This window comes from Zosterops lateralis (assembly GCF_965231275.1).
Source record: "Zosterops lateralis genome assembly, chromosome: 1".
In the NCBI taxonomy this organism is placed as follows: Eukaryota; Metazoa; Chordata; class Aves; order Passeriformes; family Zosteropidae; genus Zosterops; species Zosterops lateralis.
Genome location: NC_139762.1, coordinates 36,593,012 through 36,602,036, shown reverse-complemented (window position 1 = coordinate 36,602,036; position 9,025 = coordinate 36,593,012). Strand labels below are relative to the sequence as shown.

The 9,025-nt window shown below is 40.9% G+C and overlaps 1 protein-coding gene across 1 annotated transcript in view; it reads left to right on the top strand.

Moving 5' to 3' along the window:
* The first annotated feature begins 1,966 nt into the window (after positions 1-1,966).
* ANKRD28 (ankyrin repeat domain 28) overlaps positions 1,967-9,025 on the top strand; it is a 129,490-nt gene continuing 122,431 nt past the window's right edge. Inside the window, exon 1 of the mRNA XM_083877106.1 lies at positions 1,967-1,986. The gene's annotated coding sequence lies outside the window, so the exon portion shown is untranslated. The remainder of the gene's footprint in view (positions 1,987-9,025) is intronic.

The window sequence follows — 9,025 nt, the reverse complement described above, 5'->3', positions numbered from 1 at the left end:
GGCTTGCATTGCCTTTTTTTTATCCTGGCTAATCATGTGTGAAAGCCATTACTACTGATTAATCCATATTCCTGTCTGTGTCGTCTCATGATCTGTATTAACTACTGCCACCACACCCTAAAAGTGTCCTCAGTGGGATTTTATAGTAGCCTTAAGGCTGTTGTTCACACAGGCTGATTGGTACCTTGGCCTGTGCTGTACTGCAGAGATGATTATAACATTGCCAGGCGGTAAAGACTAAGGGGAGGGGATGTAGACATTTTAACATACAGAATTTGAGCCCCCCACTTGTTGCCTGAGAAGAAGAATTATCCTGGCCACAGTAGAGCTGTGTGAGAGAACTCAAGAGAAGAAAAGAGAAACCACATGTGACTGGTCCTGCCTGAGCCCAAAGAAATACCCTGCCAAGGCATTAGTGAGTATTTCTGTAAGAGATCCTACCAGCCCAGAAGAGGAAATGGAGGAAAGATATTAAGGATCTATCTTGAGCTTTCTCAGGGGCACCTTGAAATTTTGCTAGCCCACTATGTTTGCCAGTGCCTCCTCCTTAGGACGGAGCATTGCCCTGGAGGGAAACAGGGAGCAAGAAATGAGGGCAATATAAACATTATTTGCACTGGCCTTGCATCTTCTGGAGATATAAGTACAGGACAAGTAGAAAAGGGAACAACAACAACAACAAAAAACTTCCCAGATTTTCTACAGTTACCTGTTGCTTTCTTTGTGTTCTTAGCAGGATTAGGTTTGGGGAACATATGGCATCACCTCCACCATGCAGCAAATTTCAGTATTCTATGTGGTCATGTACTACAAAAATGTAGTTGCTGAGTGTGGCAGTAGTTTTACAGCACTCTTAGAGGATGGCAAGAACCACGGGCCCATTGCAGTTTCATTAGCATAATTGGCATCCACACTTATATGGATTCAGCATTACTGAAGCAGTTTCAAAGGGACTGATTATGTGCTGTATTCCTTGGAGCAGTATTTCAGCCAGAGATCCCACTGGGATGGAACAGACATAAAAAAGAGCCCTAAATTCTATAGTGCTGTGTCAGTATTACTACAAGAGAAGTGTAGTAACTAAAAAAAATTTGTCACACATAGGCAATTACCAGCTTAATGGATTTACATTGTTCTTTTAGATTTATCTTGATCAGTTCTCTGTTATAGCTTCCCTTGATCATCTAATAGGTTTGTTTTTTCCCTAGAAAATGAACTACAGTGTTTTCTGTTACTTGTATGCAAAATGTAGTCACTGACTTTGTGATCTAGAAAATAAGGTGTAGCAGCACTCTAACAGCATTAAACTGTGTTTCTGCTAGCAGCAGATTGTGCTCAGAGTTTTTTTGTTTTCCTTCTTGAAGCAAATGCCCAAATGCAACTGCACAGCCAGCAGGGCAAAATCAGCAAGCAGGGTACAACATCATGCATTTGCTTGTCCCCAGGTCTGAGGATACAGACTAGAACAGCCAAAAAATTCTGACTATGACAACACCTGCTGAGAGCTCCAACCTGTACTTGGATCTTGCTCAAGTTTCAAGGATGTCCCAGCTACCTTACAGCTCTTACTCCAGCCAGTCTTGCACTGCAATGTAAAGTCATCAGGATTTCACACTTCTTTGTTTTTCTTTTTTTACCCTGAATGTGCTAGAAAGTGGGTGCATTTCTCCAGGATAATTTTGCACTGGAAGGCTAGTGCAAGGATGCCGAAGAAGGTTGACAAACCCAACCTATACTTTTTATTTTGGAAGCCATTTCGGTTGTTAGATAAATATAACATTTTTTTAACCTATATGAGTATTTTTATATATGCATTATATATCCTTATATATGGGCTATGCAGATTTAACATCATAAAAATATGTGTATTATGCAATAAGGAATAGTGAAATAACGAAAAATTATATTTCTGCTCATGTTACAGTATGTGTACCTGCAGCTGTGCGCAACCTGTGAGACCTGATGGCTGCCAGCTCTCCTGCCCAGGTAGGGACACTCACAACCTACTGGCATTTTACAAGGACAGAAGCTAATCCAGTGCTGACTTTTGCTTTCACAGTAGGAATCCAGATTCTCATTCTGGAGGACAGCTGTCACTTCTTTCTGGAGAAAGATCTCCAACACCAGGTTCCTGCCATTCAATTACCAAAGAATTTCAGGGATCTGGCCTGACATCTTGGGGCTTAGTGGCTACTAAGCCAAAATCACTCCCATCGAGATTTTGCTGCAAATGAAGAGAGATACGATAGTAATGGGGAGCCAGTAGTCTTTTAGATAGTTCGGTGTCTCTTACCATCCCAAGTTAACTTACCCCTTCCCATACCTTGACCATGCAATTAAATGATTTGAATATTATGTTTTCAAATTAATGGGTTAGTGTATTTTCTTAACCCAAAGGGGATTAAAACACTGAGTGTAAATGTTAAATATAATCACAAAAAAGACCACAGGTGCCCTTAAACTGTCTTTGGGACACAGAGAAGAAAATTGCTTTCTCCATTTTCTTCCATAGATCACTGTGGGAAACAGGAAAGAAAGCATCACATATTTCTTTTGATATATCACAGAAAGTAAGCTGTGGGGTGCTGTAAAACACTGTTAAATGCAAATATATTTTGGGAAGGATGATTAGATTTAATAAGGGTATTTTAAAACGGCACTAAATATGTCAGTGGGAATGCAAATAGAATAGTTCTGTTATTTTTAAATTAAACTGATATAAGTATTTACATCTCTTTTAATTTTTTTCCTTTTAGAAGAAAGGAAAGAAAATCTAGGTTTATATTACAAAAGGGACAGTGAGGATTTCCCTGTTTACTCTCTAGAGTTTTCTTAAGCCTGATATTTTGAATCAATGAGTTGAACAAAAACAGGATAGCAATGGATCACAAATGAGGAACCAGATACATATGGAATTGATGAAATGATTTATATCACTTTCCTGTACATTTTGAAGAAAATCTGTTGTGTCCTGCACAGAAGTGTCTGCTTTCATGGGAACAGTCACTACCTATCCCGCAGCTTCTTTACATGGTTTCAGCAGGAAAAAAATTACAGTTTCTATCTATGATAGTCATTAGAAATCACATTTTACAAGGAACAAAGGGCTCTAGGTCAAGCTGTGAATGCCCAGAGACATCCCAGCCTTGCTAACAGGATGTGCTTTCACACATGCATTTGGCAGCAGCCACTGGAAGCAGTCCCATAACTCCCACCTCTCTCTCCCAACCCCGTGCCATCCTTGACCACACTTAGCAGGATTATTTCTGTGACTGCAATGAGCTGGCTTAGTGGACAGGTCTTAGTTAAAGATCATTCAGAAAAAAAAAAAAAAATATATATTTTTCAGCCTGGCTGCCGAGGTGGCAGAAACAGGTTCTTGGCAGTGCATCCAGGGATGCTCACATCCCCAGCTGCTTGCAGCAGCTCCTGTGAAACCACAGCCTCACTGCAAAACTCTGCTGGGGAACAGGAAAGAGTGAGGGGCATCCTATTAGCTCACTTTATCCACCCTGATGTTTCCTGACATGGAAAAGCACCAAGCTGGGTCAAGGGAGCTGGAAAAGGGATTGTGTGATAATGGAAATGGTAGTGCCAGCCCCAAGCATTCAGATATCCTGAGTTGGGCTGGCAGAAGTTATAAGGTCTTTAAAAATGAGAAAGGTTGTATTTATTTTAATTCTTGCTGCAGTCTTAACCTTTAGGGTACACGAGATACTGAATGCACATCTTCGTAGACTTTTCAGAGGGACTGAGTGATACAATCACAAACCAAAGTTTACATTCTGCTCAGAAAATACAACCAGCCTTTTCTTGGTGGCTCTTTATCTACCCAGCATGTCTGACATGTATCAGAAAACTGAATCTGATAAGTTAATCAAAACTTACCAGGCTGCTGTGGTGGGATGTGCTGCCTAGGGCTGCCCACGATTCCTTGCTGCCAGCTCCGGGTGAGCAGTGAGGTCCCTGAGCTGCAGGCACCTGCAGGCACACACTGCTGGCGGGAGAGCTCCCAGGCCACTAACCTGGTGGTGTGCCACACACACCATTTTGGGTCACAGCCTGCTCCAGAGCCTGCCAAGTAAGTTATCATCAGGAAATACTTTTCCCCTGCACTCTGCTGATTTAATTTGGCAAATCCTCTGAAGATCAAAACCTCCCATGAACCAGTAAAATTTCAGATTATGTATATCTCCTCTTGGGTTTATGGGTGATCAAAGAATGCCCATATGCATTATTTATTATGCAGTTAAAGTGTTTCGACAGAGCTGGAAAATGGACTATCAGGAGATGGTTCCAGCTCAGCACTGCTGATGGTCTGAGACAAATCACAAGATTTACATTGGGTGAAAATCTGCAGTTCAGCACATGCAGACCTGCCAATACATACACACAGATCTATATCTCACATTGAGATATGCAGGTTTTTACTACCATAATCTGAGTGCCAACTTTCTTCTTCCCTCCCCTCCAGTGTGTCCTCACACAGCTTGGCCTCATGCAGGCCTGTCCAAAAGACTGCTACAAGAAAACAAACACTGATTTCAGGTGTATGAATACATGACTCCCAGCCAAAACCACTTTGCCTTGCACAGTGCTTCTGTTTTGCATTGTGAGTCATTACATTACCTGTGAACAATGGGCTAAGCAGTCACAGCCTGTTTTATGCAGGATCTGGCCACATCAGTGCAGAGGGAATCACTAGGTTCCCATGGTGGGAGGGCAGTGATGCAGTGACCTCAGCCCCAGAGATGTAAATGTCTGTTCCAGGTGTGAGGTGAAGAAGTGCTGTATTTTTCCAAAGGGGAGAAGCAAAGATATCAGACACTAAAAGGATTTTTGAGCTACATTTTATTTGCATTTGTTTGGCACAAAGACAATTCTTGCCAGTCTCCACAAGTGAACCCATTAATAATGTCTAACACCAGATACAATCATGCAGTGGAGCTGATCCATTGCTCTCACTACATGCAGTGCAAGGCTGGCACTGGCAGTTCTGGGTGGTTGGGGAAGGTACAATGCCGGCTCCAGCAAGCTGGCTTCCTTTTCTCTCCAAAAAGCTGCCAGATGTGGATTCAGGACTCTTTTTGTGCTATGGTGGTCTGATGGACACACTATTTTCTGGAAGTGTTAAAAGTATAGCCAGATTCATTCACCTCAACTTCACTGGTTTACCTCCAACAAAAATGTCTCAGACCCCTGAGATCCACCTGAGGTCAGCAGCTCTGACCTTTGGCTGGGCATTGGTGTAGCCACAACCTTTTCCATCCAAACCCCCAGCAGGAGGGACCCTCAGATGCCTCCTCGGCCCCCATGCAGGCACTCCTGCCTCTTTGCCACGGCTGTCGGCAGTCGTGCAGCCCTGCTCGTGGCAGGGAATCCACTGAAAACTGATCCGGCCACGGCCCCAGCCCGTCATCACTCTGCGAGTGCCAGACACGGGTCAGGTTACCCGGGAGCTGACACAGCCACTGCTGCCGCCTCATCCCTGCATCCTGCACCACCGCCACCGGCCTCAGGCTTGCAGGGCATGATCTCTGCGACAGAAACTCCATTTTTTTCTACCAAAAATGACGTCTTTGCAGCTGAAAGGGTGTTCCTTTGATGCTTACAGAAAGTTGTGAAAGAAATGAACCGCAGGAAGTCTTATCTGGAATAGTAATGCAAATAGTAATAACACCAATAAAACCAAAACTTCGGCATTCAGCCAAATGCCTGCTCTAAATGACAGCAGTAAGGAAATATATATATTTATATGGGTATAACATACAGTTATGTGTGGGTGGATGTGTCTGAGCTATAGTGCAGGGAGGATGCTACTTATCCTTGGATCCATGGCAGGTCTAACAGCGATTCTTGTCCTCGATCCGTATTTCAGATGGTGCTCAACTTAAAACTGACTGTGATGGTAACACGATTCCACAGTATGACTGCAGGACATAATTCTCAGAAACATAAAAAATAATTTTCAGATTATTTTATAGAATTGGAAAACCTGCAGTTTAGAATCATAACTACACAGTGTGTGCAGAACATTCAATACATGCTCACATTCCAGTTCACTTACTAATGGGCATGTGGGCAAATGCAAAATCTTTCCCTAATTCAACACTGTGTTGCACAGACCAGTCTCCTGTACAGAACCATTGCCAAATATGTTACATGGAACTTTTCCAGTATTTCTGTTAAATTATGCTATTTCAGTGTATGTAAATTTAAATTTAGCAAATTCACCTTATGGCAATGTAGTACTCTACAGCCAGTACTTTAGGGAATATTTGGTGTTAATGTCTTCAATAAAAGAGCTTTAATTACCTTCACCCCATTGCTGGCTGATGTGGAGGTTATTCTCTCCAGTTTTCCAAGCAAAGTATCATACTTTGCTATTTAGAAAATGAAAACACAGGTTATTAGCATGCCCTACAAGTTAAGAAACTCAGGTTGTGTCAGGTAAGGAGGGAGAGCAGATCACCAGGACAGATTCTGAGCAGAAAACACACCATATGCAGCTTGATGGAGCTCAGGGCTCAATCTCTGCACCTACTAAAGGGAAAAAACACCCCACTGATTCCAGTGCCATATTGGCAGACCCAGCTATCACAGAACTGAAACGTCTTTCTGATTTAATTTGTTGTGGCATATGTTCTAGGGGAGGGCAGGAGGAGCAAGTTATCAAATCCCAATTAGTAATAAAGTTGGAGGTATTTTAATGCATTTTCTCTGTGCATATCAACTGTCAGGACCAAAGCAGCTCCAAAATCAGTACTAATGAAAATTCTCAGCCTAAAATATCCATATATTAGGTTCTCCAACTGCTGCGACTGACAACACTACTAACACGTACCTGTACGACTCCATTTTGTTTTAATATTTTATACAAATGGAAATCCTTTAGCATGAGAATGAAGACAACATCGTGAAAACAGGAATAAAGTTGTCCATTAAGATGCAAAGATAAATGCAAACTGTTTGCTTCATTTTCTCTTCTTTGAGTTACAAATTTCTTGCTGTCATGAAAAACCTTTTCATCTTTCCTGAAATTCATCACTGTGGCACTCGGTTGACAAATGTATTCATCACAGTAGTGTACTTCCCAGAGATTCCTGTCTTCTGCCTCAAGCAGTTTATTCCTTTAGATGATGAAAGTATTTTTCTGAGAAGAGTTTACATACGTATCTGTGGTGGCTGTAGGCTCACACACATCATCAAAGTATTAAAAGAAATCGTACTTCCAAGAAAAAAATCAGCTTTAAGGAGGGATATTCTTTATGACAGAATCTTATTTCCACAATGGCTGCGTAGCGATTATCCTTCCACTGTGTTTGGACAGTGAAATGCTCTCTGCTGTAGCAATTAAGGAGCATGCAAGCATATTTTATGAACTTAAAAGTTTAGTTGGATGCTCTCAACATGTGGCAATGCTACATTTGGATGTGTAATAGCCATTTACATAAGATGGCATCAGGCAATACATTATTACTAGGTAGAATATGTGTGTACAGCTACAGAATTTTGGTTTATATAGCTATCCTGAGGGGAATGAGAGCTGAAAAAGTTGACCATTACTGCAGCAACTGTGGTATTGAAAAAACAAGCTTTTCTTCATCTTCACTTTTCTTTATACACACTGTTCCCTTTTTAATGGCACCTACTCCCAGAGTATTGGGTGTGAAAGGGGAACTTGTGAAAGCAGAATCCAAACTTGTCCTCCTTTCTGAGCTTACATTGTGTAATGTAGCTAATTTTCAGAAGTCTCATTTCCACTGAAATTTGGCTAGTGGAGAAAATGTCTTTTCCCTTGTTTCCCTACCCCCACCTTGGTGACCACTTCAGTGCTTTATAGCCAAATACATAGACTGTTCACTGGAATCACTTTCCCAGAATTGAAACCAAACCAGTTTGGAAGCAAAAACCAGAGGATATAGTCAATAAGGGATCTTCGTCTCATCAGGAGAGGAAATGTATGTATGCAGAAATCCGCTTCTCTAAACAGGCAGCTGGTTTCAATATTAGAATTATATCAGCCACTATCAGAAAGTAAGGGGTTTAGATGCCCAAAAATTTCTCATTCAGAAATCAGATCTTCTATTTTGCTTCTCGCATGAAAATCAGCATTTCCATTTTAATTCTTTCACTACTTCCCCTTAATACTTTGCCACAGAACTGGTGAAATGCATTTCAACAAAATATCCCTGTGTGGCAGGTGAAACCTCCCAACAAGACTTCTATGGTGCATAAAGCTTTCAGCCAGCCAAGGTGACTGACCAAACTCATTCCCTCTCATTGGGCTTAGGTGCTTCATGTTGGGTGTTAGTCTTTGAAGAACTGGCCAGGCCAGAAAAAATAATTTGCAAAATCACATCCCACTGGAGTTTCCAGTTAGTCAATACTGTCCACTCTGATGTACAATGAACCTGAAAAACAAAACAAAACTTTTTGAGGCATTTGGTTATTTATATAAACAAAGCAGAGTATTTTGTTGAATAAATAAAAGTAAAACATTCTATTTTGTTTATATAAAGAACTCTGTCAAAAATATTCTAGTCTGTAAACACTAATTCAAAGTAGATTGATGTATTGATGTGAGAATGTATGAGAGTGCTGATATTCACTGTGTTTGAAGAAGGAGTCATTTTAGAATGGGCTAGTAACAGAAATAATGCTAATTATGTTTATCTTTCTCTTTCCACGTCTCAGGTAATTTTAAAGATACTATTTATTTCTTTAATGTTTATTATATTCATTTTGGCTTCACAGCTACTCAGAACTAATAGATTTTAAGATCTCATCCCCAAAAGCATACAACTTCTTTTCACTATGCTTGGACAGTTTGGAGACATTAAAAAAAGAAATCATAAGAAGTTTTCAGATAAAATTCTCCTCTGTGTCAGCCTAGATACCAGGGTCCCTTGTACCTTTCTTATGTCTCTTTGAGACTTTATCCTGCTGAAGAATAGAAATTTAATTTATGGTGGAAAAAAATTGCATGTTATTCAGACTGGAAGAAATGTGAACAAGATTTCCA